Genomic DNA, 22,333 nt, shown 5'->3' with positions numbered 1-22,333 from the left:
ACTTCATCAAGATCAAAAGCATCTGCTCAGCAAAGGAAACAGTCAACAAAACAAAGGGGCAACCCACAGAGTGGGAGAAGATATATAAAGAACTCCTCAAACTCAACACTCAAAAAACAGATAATCACATTAAAAAAATGGATAGAAGACATGAACAGACACTTCTCCAAAGAAAGCATACAAATGGCTAACAGACACATGAAAAAATATTCATCATTAGCCTTCAGGGAGATTAAAATCAAAACCACATTATGATACCATCTTACACCAGACAGAATGGCCAAAATCAACAAGACAGCAGACAACAAGTGTTGGAGAGGCTGTGGAGAAAGGGAAACCTTCTTACACTGTTGGTGAGAATGCAAGTTGGTGCAGCCACTTTGGAAAACAGTGTGGAGATTCCTTAAGAAATTAAAAATAGAGCTACCCTATGACCCTGCAATTGCACTACTTGGAATTTAACCCAAAGATACAGATGTAGTGAAAAGAAGGACCATATGTACCCCAATGTTCATAGCAGCAATGACCACAATTGCCAAACTGAAAAGAGCCAAGATACCCTTCAACAGATGAATGGATAAAGAATGGTCCATATATAACAGTAAGGGAGAGCCAAGATGACTGAGGAGTAGCAGACTGAGAAGACATCGGGTCACAGGAGTTCAGCTAGATAGTTATCAGACCATTCTGAACACCTGCAAACCAAATGGGAGATTGAAGAGAAGAAGAGCAGCAATTCTAGAAACAGAAAATCAACCACTTTCTGAAAGGTAGGACGTGTGGAGAAGTGAATCTGAAGCGATGGAAAGATAGACCGTGAGGGGAGGGGCCAGTTCCCGGTAAGTGGTGGAGCAAAGGAGCACAAAATCCAAATATTTAGAAGTCTGCTCCACTGACAAACATCTCTCCAAAGGCTAAGCAGGGGTGGAGACATCAAGGAGACAGTGTGGTCTCAGGTCCTGCAGGATCATAGAAGGATTGGGGGTGTCTGAAGGTAGCAGAGCAGGGAAGCCAACTACAGAGATGGAGCAGAGGAGTAAGCTCTCATCTTGGGATTACCTTTATCTGTGATCCACGGCACCATCAGACTACTGCTCTTTGAGCAGGGACCCCAAGTGGCAGGTCTGGGGAGACCCACCTTCCTCCACTAGAAGTGCTGTGTGTCAGGAGTCTGCTGGGTTTGGAGACTCCAAATGGGAATGTGTGCCAGAGACAGAAACATTCAGTCACAGGCCAGGTGAGCTCAGAGTGTGAACAAAGACCAGGGAAACAGGAGCAATTGACTGCTTTTCTCTGAGGGTACACTGAGGAGTGGGGCCCTGAGCTCTTGGCTCCTCTGGACTGGAGATTGGGAGGCCACTATTGTCATTCCTGTCCTCCAGAGCTCTGCAGAAAGAGTTCAAGGAACAAACATTCCCGAGAGCGAACCAGAGCAGATTACTTAGCTTGGGCCCTGGCAAGGGTGGTGCAATTCTGCCTCAGGCAAAAACATTTGAGAATCACTACAACAGGCCCCTCTCCCAGAAGATCAGCGAGAACATCCAGCCAAGTCCAAGCTCACTGATCAAGGAGAACAGTGGAATTCCAGAGGAGAGGAAAGCAAAGTATGGAATTCAAGGCTTTCTCCCCATCATTCTTTAGTCTTGCAAAGTTAATTAATTTTTTTAATTTAATTTTTTCTTATTCAATTTTTTTAACTTTTCCTCTTTCCTCTTTTAACATTTTTAGCTAGTTTATCTTAACGATACCTTTCTAAAAAAATATTATTAAACCTTCATTATTATAGTCATATTATATCCTTCACTGTATCTAACATTATATCTTGTATACATATAGAGTTTTTTTCTTCTAAAAATGTTTGGGATACAATTTCTTCTAATAGATAAAAATACACCCTAAATCTGGCACAGGGCTTTGTTTTAATCTCCAGCCTGAGAAAATTCTCTCTCTCTTTTTTTTTTTCCTTTCTTTTCCCACACAACTTATCTTCTCAATTCCCTTTTAAGAATATTTTTAAATTTTCATCTTTACAATCATATTCCATCCCTTCCTCGTGTTTACCCTTATTTTTGTATATATATAAGTTTTTCTTTTTTTTTTAATTTGGGGACATAGTTTCTTCTAAGTAGTTTCTTCTAAGAGACTGAAATATATCCAAAATCAAGTGGGTGGCTCTGTTTAATCCACCAGTTAAATAAATATATATGTGTGTGTGTGTGTGTGTGTATGTATACACACATATATAAATTTAATATATTTAATATATATATATAATGTGTGTGTGTATATATATATATATATATTTTTTTTTTACTCAACAGAAATTCACCTTTTTATTATGTCAAAAACAATGAACAGACCAGTAAATCTGAGGAGACTTAGGGGAGTCTTTGTTTTAGCGGCAACCCACAAAGTGAAATTATTGGAAAAAGACAAAATAAAAGCCGGAACTAACAAAAGGCCATAAAACAAGACGGCGGGACAGAAGAGCACAGCGTGAGTGGCCCCAGTGAGCCGGAAGGGTGTATCTTGACCCTTCCTCAATCAGATTTACCGCTGCACATAATTCTGGAATTTTAGAACATGACATTGCAGGTAAGTGATGGTTATCATGTGTTTTTCAGAAGGGGCAATAAAAAAAATGCAGATTGACTCTGCTGTCTCATGTTTATTAGAAAGTAAATGTGTCAGTGGCCATCTTGGGCTGCTTAAATTCTGGTCAAATTAAGAATAACCACAATGGTTTATTTGAATCATGGTTACTAAGAAGAAAAAAATAAAGTAAAACCAAACTCAGGGTATCATCAATTTTCTAAGGTTCCCTCGGAAGTAAAAGGCTAAACTCTGTATACAGGGTTTCACCCCAATGTCCATAGGCATTATCCTTATTTACACAGAAGGCTTTAATCTGAAGTCGCCTTGGGCAACCTCGAAATATATAAACTATGAACTTTGGCGGTAGAATTCCATACTTGTGTGTATATATATATATATATATATATATACACACACACACACACACACACACACGTGTGTGTACATATACTTTGTTTAAGAGTCTTTTTAAATTTCTTTTTACCCCTTTTCTTCTCCCCCCAATTTGGGGTCCCTTCTGATTTGGTTTTCTGGGGCCTTTGCCACTCTTTGAGTATTTTATTTTCTTGTTCATATATTCTTATCTGGATAAAATGACAGGACAGAAAAACTCACCACAGGGGGGAAAAAAAAATCAAGAGGCAGAACCAAAGGCTAGGGACCTAATCAATACAGACACAGGTAATATGTCAGATTTAGAGTTCAGAATAACGACTCTCAAAGTGCTAGATGGGCTTGAAAAAGGCATGGAATATATTAAAGAAACCCTGTCTGGAGAAATAAAAGCCCTTTCTGGAGAAATAAAAGAACTAAAATCTAACCAAGCTGAAATCATAAAAGCTATTAATGAGGTGCAATTAAAAAAGGAAGCTCTCACTGTTAGGATAAATGAGGCAGAAGAGAGAATTAGTGATACAGAAGACCAAATGATGGAGAATAAATTAGCTGAGCAAAAGAGAGACAAACAACTACTGGGCCACAAAGGGAGAATTTGAGAGATAAGTGATACCATAAGACAAAACAATATCAGAATAACTGGGATTCCAGACAAAGAAATGGGTGCATTTCTAGGGACATATAAACTACCAAAACTGAACCAGGAAGAAATAGAAAACCTGAACAGACCTATAACCAGTGAAGAGATTGAAGCAGTCATCAAAAATCTCCCAACAAACAAGAGCCCAGGACCAGATGGCTTCCCAGGTGAATTCTACCAAACATTTAAAGAATAATTAATTCCAAATCTCCTGAAACTGTTCCAAAAAATAGAAATGGAAGGAAAACTTCCAAACTCATTTTATGAGGCCAGCATTACCTTGATTCCAAAACCAGACAAAGACCCCATCAAAAAAGAGAATTACAGACCAATATCCTTGATGAACGTAGATGCAAAAATTCTCACCAAAATACTATCCAATAGGATCCAACAGTACCTTAAAAGGATTATTCACCACAACCAAGTGGGATTTATTCCAGGGCGCAAGTTTGGTTCAACATCCACAAATCAAACAACGTGATACAATACATTAATAAAAGAAAGAACAAGAACTGATCTTCTCAATAGATGCTGAAAAAAGCATTTGACAAAGTACAGCTGCCTTTCTTGATCAAAACTCTTCAAAGTGTAGGGATAGAGGGTACATAACTCAATATCATCAAAGCCATCTATGAAAAACCCACAGCAGATATCATTCTCAATGGAGAAAAACTGAGAGCTTTTCCATTAAGATCAGGAACATGGCAGAGATGTCCATTATCACCACTGCTATTCAACATAGTACTAGAGGTCCTAGCCTCAGCAATCAGACAACAAAAGGAAATTAAAGGCATCCAAATCAGCAAAGAAGAAGTCAAACTATCACTCTTCGCAGATGATATGATACTATATGTGGAAAACCCAAAAGACTCCACTCCAAAACTGCTAAAACTTGTACAGGAATTCAGTAAAGTGTCAGGATATATAATCAATGCACAGAAATCAATTGCATTTCTATACACCAACAACAAGACAGAAGAAAGAGAAATTAAGGAGTCAATCCCATTTACAATTGCACCCATAACCATAAGATGCCTAGGAAAAAACCTAACCAAAGAGGCAAAGAATATGTACTCAAAAAACTATAAAGCAGCAATGAAAGAAATTGAGGAAGACATAAAAAAAGGGAAAAATGTTCCATACTCCTAGATTGGAAGAATAAATATTGTAAAAACATCTGTGTTACCTAAAGCAATCTACACATTTAATGCAATTCCTATCAAAATACCATCCTTTTTTTTTTCCCAAAGAAATGGAACAAATATTCCTAAAATTTACATGGAACCAGAAAAGACCTCAAATAGTCAAAAGAATATTGAAAAAGAAAGCTAAAGTTGGTGGCATCACAATTCCAGATTTCAAGCTCTATTACAAAGCTGTCATCATCAAGACAGTATGGTACTGGCACAAAAACAGACACATAGATCAATGGAACAGAATAGAGAGCCCAGAAAGAGACCCTCAACCCTGGTCAAGTACTCTTCAACAAAGCAGGAAAGAATGTCCAATGGGAAAAAAGACAGTCTCTTCAACAAATGGTATTGGGAAAATTGGGTAGCCATATGCAGAAAAATGGCACTGAACCATTTTATTATACCACACATGAAAATGGACTCAAAATGGATGAAGGACCTCAATGTGAGAAAGGAATCCATCAAAATCCTTGAAGAGAACATAGGCAGCAACCTCTTCCACCTCGGCCACAACAACTTCTTCCTAGGAACATCGCCAAAGGCAAGGGAAGCAAGGGCAAAAATGAACTATTGGGATTTCTTCAAGATTGAAAGCTTTTGCACAGCAAAGGAAACAGTCAACAAAACCAAAAGACAACTGACAGAATGGGAGAAGATATTTGTAAATGACATATCAGATAAAGGGCTAGTATCCAAAATCTATAAAGAGCTTAGCAAACTCAACACCCAAAGAACAAATAATCCAATCAAGAAATGGGCAGAGGACAGGAACAGACATTTCTGCAAAGAAGACATCCAGATGGCCAACAGACACATGAAAAAGTGCTCCACATCACTCGGCATCAGGGAAATACAAATCAAAACCACAATGAGCTACCACCTCACACCAGTCAGAATGGCTAAAATTAACAAGTCAGGAAAAAACAGGTGGTGGTGAGGATGTGGAGAAAGGGGAACCCTCCTCCACTGTTGGCGGGAATGCAAGCTGGTACAGACACTCTGGAAAACAGTATGGAGGTTCCTCAGAAAGTTGGAAATAGAGCTACCCTACAACCCAGCAGTGGCTCTACTGGGTATCTACCCTAAAGACACAAATGTAGTGATCTGAAGGGGCACGTACACCTGAATGTTTATAGCAGCAATGTCCACAATAGCCAAACTATAGAGAGAACCTAGATGTCCATCAACAGATGAATTGATAAAGAATAAGTGGTATATATACACAATGGAATACTATGCAGCCATCAAAAGAAATGAAATCTTGCCATTTACAACAATGTGGATGGTACTAGGAGGCATTATGCTAAGTGAGATAAGTCAATTGGAGAAAGGCAATTATCTCTGATATGAGGAATTTGAGAGGCGGGGCAGGGGGTTGTGGGGAATAGGGAAGGAAAAAAATGAAACAAGATGGGATCAGGAGGGGGGACAAACCATAAGAGACTCTAATCTCAAAACAAACTGAGGGTTGCATGGAGAGGGTGGTTGGATTATGGACATTGGGGAGGGTATGTGCTATGTTGAGTGCTGTGCTATGAAGTGTGTAAGCCTGATGATTCACAGATCTGTACCCCTGGGGCAAATAATACATTATATATTAATAAAAAAAATTAATAAAAAAAAGAATGGTCCATATATACAATGGAATATTATATCTCCACCAGAAAGGATGAATACCGAACTTTTGTATCAACACGGATGGGCCTGAAGAAGATAATGCTGAGTGAAATAAGTCAATCAGAGAATCAATTATCAAGTGGTTTCACCTACTTGTGGAGCATAAGGAATAACATGGAGGACATTAGGAGAAGAAAAGGAAAAGTGAATTGGGGTAATCAGAGGGGAGATGAAGGATGAGAGACTTTGAAACAAACTAAAGTCTGAGAAACAATAAAGGTTTGGGAGGGGAGGGGGTTGGGGGATAGGTGAGCCTGATGGTGGCTATTAAGGAGGGCACATTTTTGGGCGCCTGGGTGGCTCAGTGGGTTAAGCCGCTGCCTTCGGCTCAGGTCATGATCTCAGGGTCCTGGGATCGAGGCCCGCATCGGGCTCTCTGCTCAGCAGGGAGCCTGCTTCCCTCTCTCTCTCTCTGCCTGCCTTTCCATCTACTTGTGATTTCTCTCTGTCAAATAAATAAATAAAATCTTTAAAAAAAAAAAAAAACATTCAGTATTCAACATTCAATTTAAGGAGGGCACATTTTGCATGGAGCGCTGGGTGTGGTGCATAAACAATGAATCTTGTCACTGTCAATGAACACTGAAAAATGAAATAAAATTATTTTAAGAAAAAGAGGTTAAGCAAGCTATCAGCCCTTACCCAAGCAGACCAAAAAGGGCAGCATTGGCCATGATACTGTTAGGTGCAGGGGTACTTTCAGGCTTCAGAGCAGGCACAGCAGGCTTGAGTATCTCATTCAAGTTCTATTACAAACTTTCCCAGGAACTAAATGAGGATATAAACAGGGTTGCAGATTCTCTCCTCTCATTGCAGAACCAAATAAATTCCCTAGCTGCAATGGCCCTACAAAAGTGATGGGCCTGGATCTACTCACAGGGAGATATGTGTATTCTAGGAGAAGAATGTTGCTATTATGTAAGTGAGTCAGCGGTTGTGACCACAACAATCAAAGAATTAAAGGAAAAAATATTAACAAGAAAAAAAGGAATCACAAACATGGGGGAATCAATGGGCTCAACCAATGGACTACCTGGTTGCTCCTACCCCTGATCTCCATCCTCCTTCTCACTCAGTTGGCCCTGTATAATAAACACCCTCACTAGGTTTATAGAGAACACTGTTGCCAGGTGTACCACTGCCCAGCTATTGGCCTTGTGAAACTACCAACTCATAGTAGATGATGATAATGCCCTCTAAACTAGGTATTTAAAGGGGCATCCAAGGAGGGAATGATAAGGGAAAAACTGTACTCTAAGATGGCTGACCAAGTCAAGGGAATTCCAGTCCCTGTCTCAAAACCCCTCTGGATTCTTCTTTCCTTACCCCGTTTCCCATGCATGCCAAAAAATACTAACTCTGTGGAAGTAGAAGGGTACAAATTACCTTCCATGTTTGTACTCAAGGCTCAGACCTTTGGAGAACGGTCTCCTCTGAACCCACTTGTGTTACATAAACCTCATGTCCTCCAAAGTCTCCAAGTGTTGCTTGGTTCTTCCACCAGGATCCAGTCCAGGCTCTGTAACAATTAGGTTGGGCCCCCCTAGATAATCCAGCATAACTTCCCCACATTGAGATACTTAATCATGTTTAGGGGCACCTGGGTGGCTCAGTCAATTGGGTGTCTGACTGACTTTTGGTTTGGCTTAGGTCATGATCTCAAGTTCATGATATCGATCTCCACATCAGGCTCCAAGCTAAGCATGGAACCTGCTTGGGATTATTTCTCTTCCTCCCCTCCCCACTCTTTCTCTCTAATAAATAAATAAGTCTTAAATAAACTAAGATCCTTAGTCGTTCTCATATGTGCAAAGTCTGTTTTGACCCGGTAATTAACTTATTCACAGGTTTCAGAGACTCAAATATGGACATCTTTTGGGGGGGGTGGGGAGTCATTATTCTCCCTACCAAGTAAGATTTCAGTTCCATACCTAGTTTATCAACTCTTTGGAGATGTTACTTTAGGAAAACGTTTTCAGCTCTCCAGACCATAGATTTCTTTATCTGCGTAATGATTATACCTTGCTGGTAGTGAATGGATATGAAAGCACTTTGTAAACTGCAAAGGTTACATAACTATAAAGGGTTGTTATTTTAGGAAGGGTGGAGAAGTAATAGTAATGGTAAGTTAAATAACAGATAATGAAGGAGGTACGGGCATCTTACCTGTTCTCCACATCAAGTCTTATTAAGCTATTTATGGATATCCTTAGGAGTGTCCCCTGTGAACTTAGAGAGTCCTCTCAATTCTCTTTTCTGGACACCTTCATTTATCTCATTAATGGGAGCTATCATACAGCTACTCAAAGATAGCATCTTGCCATGATCTTACTGCTTCTTTCCATGGACATGCTTTCATGTCCATGCCATGGTTTTCTGCTGCTTCTGAAGCTGTATACCTTAGAGGTGCCAAAGAAATACTCTAATTCCTTCAGTCCTCATTGAGCTAAAGCCACACTGTGTCCCTACAGGATGCCTTTTTCTTCCATTTTGTGTCATGGTTGGTCACCTGACAACAACAGCTGAGCTGTTAAGGACTCAAAACAATTATGACATAAACTGCATTCAATTTACTTGAACTCTGTGGAATTACCTAACCAACAGAAAGATGGGAAGAAATATATACCAGATATGATTATAAATGACGCAGCTCTCTGTTGCTGCCCAAGTTTCTTGTGAAAATGCAAGAAAACCAGTAGTACATGTGTCTTATGCAAAAGTGTAGGATCTATAAGGTTAGGGGAGTCAAATACCTTAAGCCTGCTGCTTTTTATATAATTTTGGCCTGGGAAAGCATATACATCAGCACTCAAGTGTCTACCTATTACTATATGAAATTCTCACTATTCCATGTTTACATAGTTCTGTGTCCCATTGCTTACTGAATCATTAAGGCTAGTTGAAGCCTGACCATGGCATACCATATCATGTGTCTTACAAGTCCATTGTAAATACAGATCTTTCTGCTTCTGTCTGCAATGCCTCTATTCAAAAAGTTCAGACAGAAGCCTTTGGGAATAGATCAGGGGACAGATACAGTACAGATGCTGCGTTTTCTTCTCCATCTATTCCCCTCCATTTCATCTTTTCCCAACCAGGCGCCCACTTATAAGATTCTTCCTGCCATTTCTTCGCCTCCTCCTTCTCATCTCCCTCCTACAACTCCTCTTTGCTTTCTCCTAGGCCTTTTCTCCCCAAGTGACTAAGCCCATGTAAATGAACCCTGTGGATTATTCCTACCAGCTAATCAAATGTACATAGGTATATCTAAATGTCAGTTAGGCTCAGGTGATACCACAACTAAAATTTTATTTGTTGTAATACACAGCCAATAACAGGTATAGTTTTACTCATATAACAGGTAGGATTTATGATTCAAAGAAAAGACAAATGTCTTAAAGCCTAGACATTTGTGATCTAATAACACAAAGAAACGAGATATAGGCTATCTCTATACACATAAAGACAAAATCATTATAGAACTACACCAACTATAAATTTGGGAAGAACTAATTAACCCAGTTCCTATCTCACAGCAGCAGAGACATGGAAAAATCTGTTCCTATCACTGGGCAGAAAAATAGCCAATTGGTTTGACTGAAAGTTGAGGTCAAAATGGTTTAGAAAAAATACTGCAACCACACATGGAGAAAAAACTCTATAAAAGAAATACCCATACTCACAATTGTAATTTTATAGTCTGTAGGAAGAATTTATGGGATGTGCACATATATTAATGATTTATCCACTCACTACGAGATCAGGGTATACCTAAAGTTTGTATACCCATTTAATTTGGTAGATCAGAATAATAGATTCAGAACAGAGACTATCACTAAATGAATACACAAGGAAAAGGAGAAAAACAAACATCTGAGTTCTTCTTCCTGAACCACCCATGTGGCTGGGATGGCCATTCAGTTCTTATACTTCCTATTGAAGTGTTATCTAAACTATTCTTGCCAAGGGACCTTAGGATCTGTATGAGCCATTGAATCATCTTTGGCACTAGAAGTGATAAAATTGTCTTATTCGTGCCAGGGAGAGGCAAAGAATTGCATGCCATTTTAATGGAGAACTCGGGGGTCAAGGGACTTCATATATTAGTTACAATTAGGGATGTGCCATGGCAGAAACTTGATTGGTGTCCGAGTTTGTACTTTAATGCTGAGGTCATTTCAGTTGGGAAAAAGTAAAAAATCCCAAACATTGTTTCATGTAATTTTGTGCCCTAGAAGTGCCTATTTCCACTTATTTCATTCAGACACATTGAAAGATTTGCCCACACTACAGTGATTAATGAATACTGTATTTTGCTTATAGCAAAAGTTGGGGGAAAAAAATGGGAGCAAGGAATAGCATGGCAACTCTTCCAGTGTCAGAAAAAAGAAAAAAAAAACATATAGAGGTGTTCATCCTGACACCTTGAAGAACCAGGTGATATTGAACTTTAGTGTTGGAAATAACTGGTCAATTCAGTCCAACAACAGGTCAGTGACTATCCAGTTCCAAGTGGATAAAGCATTGGTTCTTTCTAACAACCTGTGTTACTACAGATGTTTGAAAGACAACCATATATATATATATATATATATATATATATATATATATATATATATATATGAGACCACCTATTCCTTTACTCTGCTATTTCCTCCTCTGTCATTTTACTATTTTCTAGAGTGCAATATAAGCTGGAAAAGACTAGAATAATTCTGAAGTCACAGGTGACTCTCTTACCCTTCCAAAACATGTTAAAGTTCTCAATAACTAGAACAAACATGTGAATCAAATGTCAATAATGTAACCTATAGCACATCGATACATGTCCCAAATATCATCATCCCTAACAAGATCAGTAGGTTGCAATCTCTTAGGAACAATTGAAAAAAATATACATGGCAAATAAATTGGCATGTTCCTCATTCAAAATCCTTATCTTAAAAAGTGAAGGGAGGCTGTGACCAGAGTAGTAGATAGTGAAATATTATTTCTGAGCTGCTTTCTATTGTAAGAAAAAAATGACAACAAAGAAATGTCTAAAATGTCTAAAACTATTTAAAGCAAGAAAGCAATGCCTAAGTGAAGTCAGAACACTTCCCGTGGTGGTGGTGGTGTTTCAGCAGCTAGTTAGAAAGTTGAACTTTTTCTAGAATATGAGTGGCACTGAGTTTAGCTATGTGGTCTTCTAATGTCATGTAATAAAAATAACCAAATGTGTACTGTTAAATAAGATAAATGAGCAATGAAATCTACATCAAAGTTCATTCAAGAAAAACGTGTTGAATAGACAACTTGAGTTAGAGAGAGAAAATGCTCCAGGAGTAGGGACATCAATTTGAATGTCAAAAAAACACAAAAGTTATTAAAAAGTGGAATAAAGATATCATTAATAATAACTTATTATTTTGACTTTTCCCAGGACTCAGAAAATGAACTATTGCCATGTAAAAGATCCAAGAAAATATGCACACATTTGACTGACTTTCCACAACCTCTCCTTCAATTTTGTCATTAACACTCAATGTAGATTTGTGAGGACAAAGACTGAGCAAAGCTTCAGTGAATGGATTTGTTGGGAAGCTCTGTACTAAATAATTAAGATAGAGTTGAGGGGCAATTCATGGTGTATTTCCTAAAGGAAAGTTGTCCATGTGGAATTTTCTAGAAGTTTCCTTCATTAAGTGAAAATAATTATTCTCTGTTATGAATACATTAAATATTTTTGAGTGAGGGGCAGCCTTAGAAACTGAACAGACTATTACCTCAAGTTTTTTAAAGGAGAATGATATTTCTCTGTCATACTCCAAAAATAAATACATTTTAGTCAATCAATAAAAACCATACAGTGCCCATAAAATTGCAAGAGAATAAAATGATTCTGCCAAGAACAAACAGAAAGGTAGAATGTTAAGCCTCTTTGCTGTTCTTGCTTATTCCCAGTGCTAGAAGTCTTGGCAGATATGTGTATGAAGGGCCCTGATAAAAAACAAATGAACACACTTAACCTCTGAGCCAGATAAGCTGTATAGAAGAGTCATGTCTGATTATGTAATGTCTAGGGGAAGCCACATAAGATGTAAGTACAAACTAGGCTGGTATCCATCAAATATTAGATTTACCAGCTTCTAGGAAATGCATTACTATCCAATTAAGTGACTATCTAAAAGGAAAACGAAAAAGATAATTCTGTTTCAGTAAGCTACTGCTTTTGGAAAGTGTATTTTATAGAAAGCAAAATTATCAAGTTAGGAAGTATTTATAAAAATAATTTAGAAGAAATGTCTCAATTTACAAGTGGGTAAACTGAGTTCCAGTAAAGGGAAGTAATTTCTGCCAGGAAAGTATGTAGAAAAGCAAAGACTTACCTGACTACTGCTGGATCTACATATACTTGGGTAAAGCTGTTTGCAAAATGTTGCAACCAGCCTTTCAGCCTTTCTGAATATCATTCCAGAATTTTTGCCACAGGAGACTTCATAATTCTTATTCACAATATAAAATATTCCCTGACATTTGCACTCAGGACATTCCATGAGGAAAGCAAAGCAGATATTTCAAGTAGCAAAGATAGGTAAGAAAGAGGCTAAGGTCAAATCAGAAAAGATTCAAATTTACTTATGAACCTAAACCCAAGTTAAACCCATGCGAATTAAAGTGTGTTCTTACAATTTGAACATAGGGCTATGATCATCCTCATTCTGTCTAACACAAAGGATATTTTGCTCAGTAGCAATATTCCTAACTAATAGCCCCAATACCAAAGAATGCCCCTTTTAGCCTTATTTTAAGCTATGTATTCCATTCTCCTATCACACTCAGTGCTACACCCTTTCTTGCCATAGAAAGCATACCTCACTCTGCCACTCACTAGCCATACAACTTTGGGCAAGACATTTGATTTCTCTGAGTTTCAATTTCCTCATGTGTAAAGAGCAGTTTCCAGAAAGAGTTAAATAAACTCAGTATGCAAAAGCACTTGATGTGTAGTAAGTGTCACATATATACAATAGTTGAACATGAGTGTTTGGGAAAACATTATTTTCTGATACCAACCTGGAATTGGTTCATGGAAAATAAAATAGAATAAAAACAGAAAATGCTCTTTTTTTATGCTCATAAGCAACTTTTAAACAACAGAGTATCATACTAATAAAAACGAATAACATAGTGTAACCTTGCCCTGTTTCATAGGTCTGGATTTATCACTAGTTAATTCCTTCTTCTTGTATAAGATTATATGTGAATTAAATATCTTAAACTGGGACAGCCATGGGTGCTTTATAAACAGCACAAATATTTGTGGATATTAAAGTCATACATATATATTCATACACATAAGTGCACATATACCTATACACACATACATTAAGGATTGCCATGAGAAATCTTAGCCTAGCACTACATTTGGTTTAAACAGTGAGGTTTCTCTGTTAGTGACTATTGTTTTCAATGCATAGGAACTGATTCAAGCAAGCTTAAATTAAAAAAAAAAAAATCCATAAAAGGTTGCAACAAACAATCTAATGGAAATCCTAGGGCAACCAACAAAGCACAATAAGGACCCTAGGAACTGGAAATTTACCTGTTAAATCAGAAACCATGGTTGTTTACACTGTCTCTAAAAAAGTCTCTCTCATCTCTGTCTCTCTGCCTCCTCTCTCTCTCTCAACTCTCTTCTCTACTTTCATATGGCCCAATTTGGCTGAAACAGCCAATCAAATCAATCATTTACCCATTTTCCAACTATATCTATTTATCTTATTTCAAATTCTTGAGACAGAACAATGAGTTAACTCATGAATTGGCATCTTGGGGTATGTCTAATCAGGCATGTCTAGGGGTAGGAGAGTGGAATGAAAAGTCGCTGAAGTATTTCATTCTTCTGAACAGGACTGGCTATGTTAAAAGAAGTTGGACTTAGGCAAACAACTCAATTAACATGGCATCCTTGGTGCTCTCAAAGCATGACCTTGAAGATGAAACAAACCATGAATTCATGAGTTTCTCTTTTTCCAAATGAAATAAGCCTGAAAAGCATGGCATTACACGGGTATTGGTTTAAGGCTAACTTTGACATCTAAATCATTCTCAGCATGTCAATCACATTATATCATCATCAATATCATTTTTATGCTAAAAACTTTATAATCCAATGAGTAGTATTCAATAGTTCATTGGTTAGTCAAACAAAGTGATTGAAGCAATCATTAAAATATGTTGTATACCTTAAATATCTTAACAAATATTTTTGATAAGAGATTGATTAGTGGATAACCTCTCCCTTTTAGAACCTAATATATGGATTCCATGGTTTGTTTGTTTGTTTGTTTTTCTGTCCTCTAGCTTTTTCCTTATGTATGGGTCAACTTTTGGAGTTTTGCATTATCTTGCTTGCACAAGCCACATCCATAATAATCTCCAGTTCAGTTCCTTTAAAGTAGAATAAAAACTTAAACAGACTTATAAGAGAAAGTGACAAAATATGAGATTTATTTTGAAATAATTGTGATGGAGGAGTAACTGGGATATAGCTGAAACAAAATTGGACATGCATGGGTAATTGTTGAAGTTGGATAATGAGGATATCATTCTAATTATATTAGATTCTAATTTTAGATATGTTTGGAATTTTCCATAAAATAAATAAGAGGGGCACCTGGGTGGCTCAGTGGGTTAAAGCCTCTGCCTTTGGCTCAGATCATGATCCGGATCAAGCCCCACACTGAGCCCAGCTTCAAGCTTCTCATCTGGCTCTTTGCTCGGCAGGGGGCCTGCTTCCTCTTCTCTCTGTCTGCCTCTCTGCCTACTTGTGATCTCTGTCTGTCAAATAAATAAATAAAAATCTTTAAAAAAAAAAAAAAGAAAACATGAAACAATCTGAATGTAGAATTTCTTAATTATTATAATTTCCCCCATCTTTTATTTTTCTCTTACCTACACCTAATTTGACAGATTCTTTTTTTGACACCCTGCCTTTTCTAAGCCTTTCAAAGGCATTCAATCTAGATTTCACTGAAGCAACAACTAACTTTGAATTCATATTTCATCAGTTTACATAATAATTAAATCATATAATCACATCATTATATACAACTGGCATAAATAGATTTGGAACAAAACCAACTAACTTTCACTAAGTGTACAACACAAATGGTTTAAGTATTTGGGCAAACTAGACACTTCTTTTTTTTTTTCTTTTTTTTTTTAAAGATTTTATTATTTATTTGACAGAGCGATCACAAGTAGGCAGAGAGGCAGGCAGAGAGAGAGAGAGAGAGAGGAGGAAGCAGGCTCCCTGCTGAGCAGAGAGCCCGACGCGGGACTCGATCCCAGGACCCCGAGATCATGACCTGAGCCGAAGGCAGCGGCTTAACCCACTGAGCCACCCAGGCGCCCCCAAACTAGACACTTCTAAACACACAGTTAGTGTGCCATTGGTCACTGGGTCTTACTGTGTGTCAATTAACCTAGCAAGCTGATTAAGTGGAATTTCACTGAGAGAATCTACTGTGTTATTACTGTGATTATTATTATGTTTTCTTACATTTTTCAAACTAAAATTCTGACTTAATTAATCCTCTTCCATGATCTCAAACTTGGGCTAGTTGAAGACTTACACTTGCCACATATGACCTTCTGGAGTGTAATGGAAACAATGGGTGCAGCTATTTCAACTACTTATATTTGGCAAACACAGAGGTTGGGGAGTGTTTCAATTCTATATTCTTATTGTCATGTTTTTCTGCTTTCTCACAACTCTGATTTAGCTTGCTCATTTAAAAAAACAGAAGTTGAGTTGTTTTACAGACATTGGCTTTGGCAAGAAACCTGATTACAATTGCTAAGCCTCCTAGTAGCAATATCAAGGAATTAATTAAAATGTTGAGACCAGAGTACCTACCCAGAGAGATAAAGAATGAATGTCGTGTAGTCCCCAGCTCTAAGTTTCTGCATTTGTTGAAATACCTTCAGGAAGTAATTCAGTTATTTCACTCTGCAGGGTGACAAAAGGTGATACAATACACCATTTTTTTTCTTAATGATAAAACTGTAGGAACCAAAATTCTTTCTTTCTCTTCCTCCCTCCATGACACCTCATAAAATTGCTTCTAGAATGAACTAGTCATACTTTTGAGTTTCTTTTATGAAATTCATAGCTGCAGATGTTGGAGAGGACTGTTTTCCCTTTGTTTAACCACTTTAGTATAACTAACTCATGAACACACAGGAGCAAGGCAATCTGCTCCTCAATTTTCCATCTTGGGTATACAGTAGCAGCATGCATTCTGAGTCTCGCAGAGTCCCCTCTTTAGAATGTGTGCTGTTAGCTCAGAGGTGCTAATAATCAAATTAGGCTTCAAACAAATGGCAATTTATAATGCTGAAACTAACGAAAGGTCAAGGAACTAAACTCTGCAAGGAATTTTAATTATCCAGTTCTTTTTGACTCCACAAGAACATTTTTTTAAAGGAACACTGCCACAGTATTCAACTGGTAATTTTAGTTTCATTAAAATGATTTACATAACCTATTACATAAATGGAAAATACAAACTTTCTTTCCAAGTAAAACAGGGATCTCAAATATTCTCTTCAAGTTTGGAAAGCAAGCACTGTCTTGGTTTGATGTGCAATTAGAATACCTTTTATGGAATATTTTGATTCCCATAGTGCTGATGAATGGAGAAATACAGGACCTCCCTACAAGGAAAATCTCTAGACTGAACAGACTATAGACAGTGAAGAACTATAACAAACAAAAGGACAATAATTTTTTCTGTCCTTGATTCCTGTGCCATTTCACTTATATTTTACTCCCCCCCCCCAGTGTTTCTTGATGCCATGATACTTAGGACTTGACCACAGAGTTCTGCACTGGGTACAACTCTTACTTCTGCTGCTGCTTCTTGGTCTTCAGCTTTTCCCATGCTTGCATGGCATGTGTTTTCTTGGGCTGAAGATCCAGAATCTTGTACTTCTTGCCCTTGTAGAATTTTCTGAGGTTCATCTTTCTGAGTCTGATTAATAATGGTGAGAATGCAGGCAATGGATTTGCAAACAACTTAAATCTTTGGGGAACTTGGATGCCATAATGCCTGTCAGTTTGGTGACATGCAGCAGGTACTACTCCAACTTCAGGTCATCCAGCTGTTTTAGCAGCTCCTTTTTCTTTCCAGAAAGATCTCAAATTCTAACCTTGTCAATGGCTACACAAGCCATCATCATCTGCTCTTAGAAAAAGAGCTTTTTTTTTTTACTTCTTATTTGCACTTCACTCTGTTACATGTACATCCATGCACACCACCACAACCACCACACCCACCATATCTGCAGGTCAAAATGCTCTTCTTCTTTCATGGTCTAACTTCTTTTTGGTGTGTGTTTGAGGTGGGCTTGTTTATTTATTATTTTTGTTTGTTTGGAGAGGAGTGGCAAAATCAATTAACCAAAGAAAGCTACACTATCAACTAAATGTGGAGTCTCTCATGCAAAAATAAAAACAAAAAGCTGTTATCTTTAAGCTAGAGAAAAGATTATTTCAGAGATATTGGAGATGTTAGCATCAATAGACTGTGATCACTGCTGCTCTGGAAATGCTTTTGTTACCAAGATGGTTAATTGTTCAAAAGTAATATTCACCCATGAAGCCTATTTAAAACCGAAGAATGCATCTGGGCAGGGAGTTTTCTTTCTTTTCTTTTTTTTTTTCCCAGGGAGTTTTCTTTCATCAATAACTTTGTCAATAAAACAGCAAATGAAACACAAGAAAATCAAGCATGTCCATATCATCAGAACAGCTAGACAAATAGCCCAGGGCATTGAAGGGTCTAGGTTTTTAACTAGATGCCCTTATTGTTGAAAAAAAAATGTTGAGGTATGAAAGCAAATCCCACAAGGAAAATGGGACTAATGCAAATAAAAACTTTCTTCCTTAAAAGGAAGACAAAACCTGGAAATTCTTCTGCTAAACTTGTTATCATCACTCCCTGACATGTGACATTGCTTCATTGTTTAAATTGTTAGCTTATTGCCGTATGAGGCAGTGTAGCTTAAAGGCTAAGACCATGAGCCATAGAGTCAAACCAAACCCGAGTTCCATCACTTACTAGCCACATAGTCTTTGTTAGGTCCCTTATTTCTTTCTAAGCCTCAGTATCCTCATTTGTAAAACTGGGATAATAGCAAGGCAACAAGAGTCCAGGCTTTGGAGCCAAAATGCCTGGTTTCAAATCCTCTGCTCCACCACTTACTAGCTGTGTGACCTGAAGCAAATTGCCCAACTTTTCCATAGCTCAATTCCTCTTCTTAATAAAGTAGGTCCTATTGATTGTCAGAACCTCACAGGGTCATCATGAAAATTACAGAATATCTAAAACACTTGATAAGGGCTTGATAAATGTAAGTCATCAGTCCTACCTTCAAATATTGCTAGGATGAAATGACTAAAGGAAGGTAAAGCTTTTAAACATAGTAAGTGTTCAATAAATGCTTTCTTTTGTTACATATTTTCCTTTTGACTCTTCAACTAACTTTTAAATTCCTAGAGGACAGGTCTTCTACTTTTTTTCTTGAAACTATATTGTTTAACACTGCATTACATGCAAATAAGAGTGGCTCAACTATAGCCAAAGGAAAGAGTAAATAAACAAGCCCTCATGCAAAAGTAGAAACTCAAATATCCAAACTGTAGACTCACAGGCCATGAAAAGATTGAGTTTATTTAAAAATGATGGTACAGGTCAGAAAATATTTTGACAATTTATAAATATCATCAAGAAATAATTTGACATTCAATTTCTTAACTGTGTAGGGGAGAAAAAAATCATTTTCTTTCTATACTTCTAGGTTTGTGGCTACATGCTAAAATTTGATGATCAGGATTATATTATGGCAATTATTGAAGAAGGTGGAACCCTCTTCTATAACAGCTATGTAGGTATAGAAAAGCAGAAAGAAAAAGTGAAAAAAAAATTTAGTTGAAAGAGCTAATCTGCCCAGACCCAAAGAGTGAGGCTACACCCTGAGAAATAAACACTGTAGTTAATTGGGGCATTTTTTTTAAAGATTGATTTTATTTATTCATTTGTTTGTTTGAGAGAAAGAATGCAAACAGGGGGACGGATGAGGAAGAAGGAGAAAGAAAGAGAGTATTCCAGGCAGACTCCATGCTGAACATGATGAAGTTCTAGAATGTCAGTGAGGTCCAGGGCTAAAGGCCAAGAAAGAATTCTTAAGACATCTCTGGTGCAAAGAGGTGATTTGTTAAAGTATGGGGACGGGACCCATGGGCAGGAAGAGATGTTGCCCCGGGGTTGTGAAGGATGGCAGGTTATGCATCATGGAGCTGAGGGAAGTAAGGAAAAGGGAGGTTTCAATAGAACTTCCATGTGCTAAAGAGGACTACAAGATACCAGATACCAGAGGCCTTGCCATTGTCAAGGTCATTTTTCACTTTTTAGCAAGCTATTAACATTAAGATAGTTGGGAAAGTCCTTAAGAATGTCACCTATGTTCCACCCAGGAATGGGGGTGGGGGAAGGTTGCAAGGTGTCACCTTTTGCTTTGTCCTCAGCCAGCCTTCTGTTCCATCATTCCCCCTGAACAATTTTGACCCTTAAATCTTTAAGATTGTTGAAGGTGAAAGGTCTCATCTGTAACTTCTTCCAGCTGAATAGGGGCATAGAGTTGTCCCTACCTACTCGGGTCAACATTGGTCAGTTGAGGAATGTGTAGGTGAGTTACAAAAGACGGAGGCAGCTGAATCCAACTCTGACAGTAAAGAAGTGACTCCATGTTTGGTAAGTATCATCTGTCATTGTGAAGTCATTGCAGCAATGGCGTCTCCGTGTGGAGGCAAAGAAAATTAAGGACATCCCACCTCAAGTTTAGCTGATGTGGGAAACAGAGGGAAAAGAAAATCATTAAAATTCCTCACCTATTGACAAGCCCTTGAAACAGATAGAGTGGCTCTCCCCTGGGGACTAACTGCCCTCACCCTGAGATTTTGCTAAGGACAATCCTAGCCTGACAGACCCCCTACCCCGACAGGTCTGACCAGAATCCTGTAAGTCTACTTTAACAATTCCTTTAGGAAACTTTATCTCTAAACCTCCAAGATAGTGTTGAGAATCATTCCCAAGTATATGACCCACTGATATACATCTAAAGGGTCTCACAGGAAGATTTTTATTATTGGTAATGAATAACCTTTTCCTCAGACAACAGCTAGCCCCTCAAGGTCCTGGAGACCTCACTTCCAAAATTCCTTAGAGACTTACATAATCCATAAACTCCTTTGTCCTCACCCACCCCCGAATCCACCCCTACTCTGCCTTTAAAAACTCTGACTGTAATCTGGTTCGAGGTCCAAGTCCCTACTCCGCTGTATCGGGTATACTTGGGCCCAGGCTTAAGCTTGTCAAATAAACCCTCGTGTGATTGCATCAGTGCTTGGCTCCTTGGTGGTCTCTTGGATGCAAAAACTCGGGCATAACACTCGGCACCAGGTAGTGAAACACTGAAAAAAGAAACACATTAAGATTAGTAATGATGAGGGAGCAGGAGGCTGGCTGAAGACAAAGCAAAAGCTGGCACCTTGCATCCCCTCTCCATACGCTCCCCCTCAGTCATATGTGTAGCATTCCTCTGGCAGCCCTGACTGCCATGAATAATAAGCAAATAGTTAACTTGCAGGGATCACAATCCTGCAAGACAGGAATCTCCCTTGGTTTACAAATGTCCTAAATCTCACTAACAAAGATGATTGATAGCAGGATTGTGACATCCCACCAAAAAGTTTCCCAACTATCTTAATGTTAATGGCTGGTCTAAAGACAACATTGATCAAGACACAAGGGCAAGGCCTCAGGTAGGCCTCGGACATCCTGGCACCTTGTAGGCCCTCTTTAGCATATGAAAGCTCCATTGAAACCTCCCTTCCCCTCACCTTCCCCCAACCACAGGGTACATAACCTGCCATCCCTCACAACCTGGGGCAGCAGCTCTTCCTGCCCACGGGTCCTGTCCTGGTGCTTTAATAAACCACCATTTTGCACCAAAGATGTCTCAAGAATTCTTTCTTGGTCATCAGCTCCGGACCTCAGCCCACCAAACCTCACCTAGGTTCTAGAACTTCATCAGTAAGGCTATAAGAATGAGAAGTCCAAAAAAGAGAACTTTAATCATTGACAATAGTGCTCCTTTAAACCAGGAACTAACCAATCACTGAGAAAGAGAAAAGGATCCTGTAGAGCCCCAATCTGAGTATTCACACCTTTTATTAGTCCTGTGACATTTTTGTGATAATCTGGGATGTACACATAACATTTTGTTTTGATAACTGCACATGTGCCACCCTGTGCTGCTGTTAGGACATATAAGGCCATTCTATTTTGTAGGACCACCTTGCACATCTGTGTGACTTCAGTATTAAGTAAGGAGATGATATTTAGTGAATCACTGAGTGCCTTTGCAGTGTATTTATTAAGGGCTTCTACATGCCAAATGACATCCTCTAGTCCTACAGATGGAGCAAAAATAGATGTTAAGGAAAAGAGAGGTTTCAGTAGAACTTTCATATGCTAAAGAGGACCTACAAGATACCAGATACCAGAGGCCTTGCCATTGTCAAGGTCATTTTTCCCTTTTTAGCAAGCTATTAACATTAAGATAGCTGGGAGAGTCCTAAAGAATGTCCCGTATGTCCCACCCAGGAATGGGGGTGGGAAAGATTGCAAAGTGTCAACTTTTGCTTTGTCCTCAGCCAGACTTCTGTTCCCTCATCAAATAGAGCTTGACTCAGGGTTCAATCTCAAGACCCTGAGATGGT

The 22,333-nt window shown here is 38.3% G+C and overlaps 1 pseudogene; it reads right to left on the bottom strand.

Moving 5' to 3' along the window:
• Nucleotides 1-17,353: 17,353 nt before the first annotated feature.
• Nucleotides 17,354-17,724, bottom strand: LOC116582304 (annotated as a pseudogene).
• Nucleotides 17,725-22,333: the final 4,609 nt, after the last annotated feature.

The sequence above is a fragment of the Mustela erminea genome, chromosome X (assembly GCF_009829155.1).
Source record: "Mustela erminea isolate mMusErm1 chromosome X, mMusErm1.Pri, whole genome shotgun sequence".
NCBI lineage: Eukaryota > Metazoa > Chordata > Mammalia > Carnivora > Mustelidae > Mustela > Mustela erminea.
The sequence above is the reverse complement of the archived record's forward strand: the minus strand, read 5'-3'. Positions and strand labels throughout refer to the sequence as shown.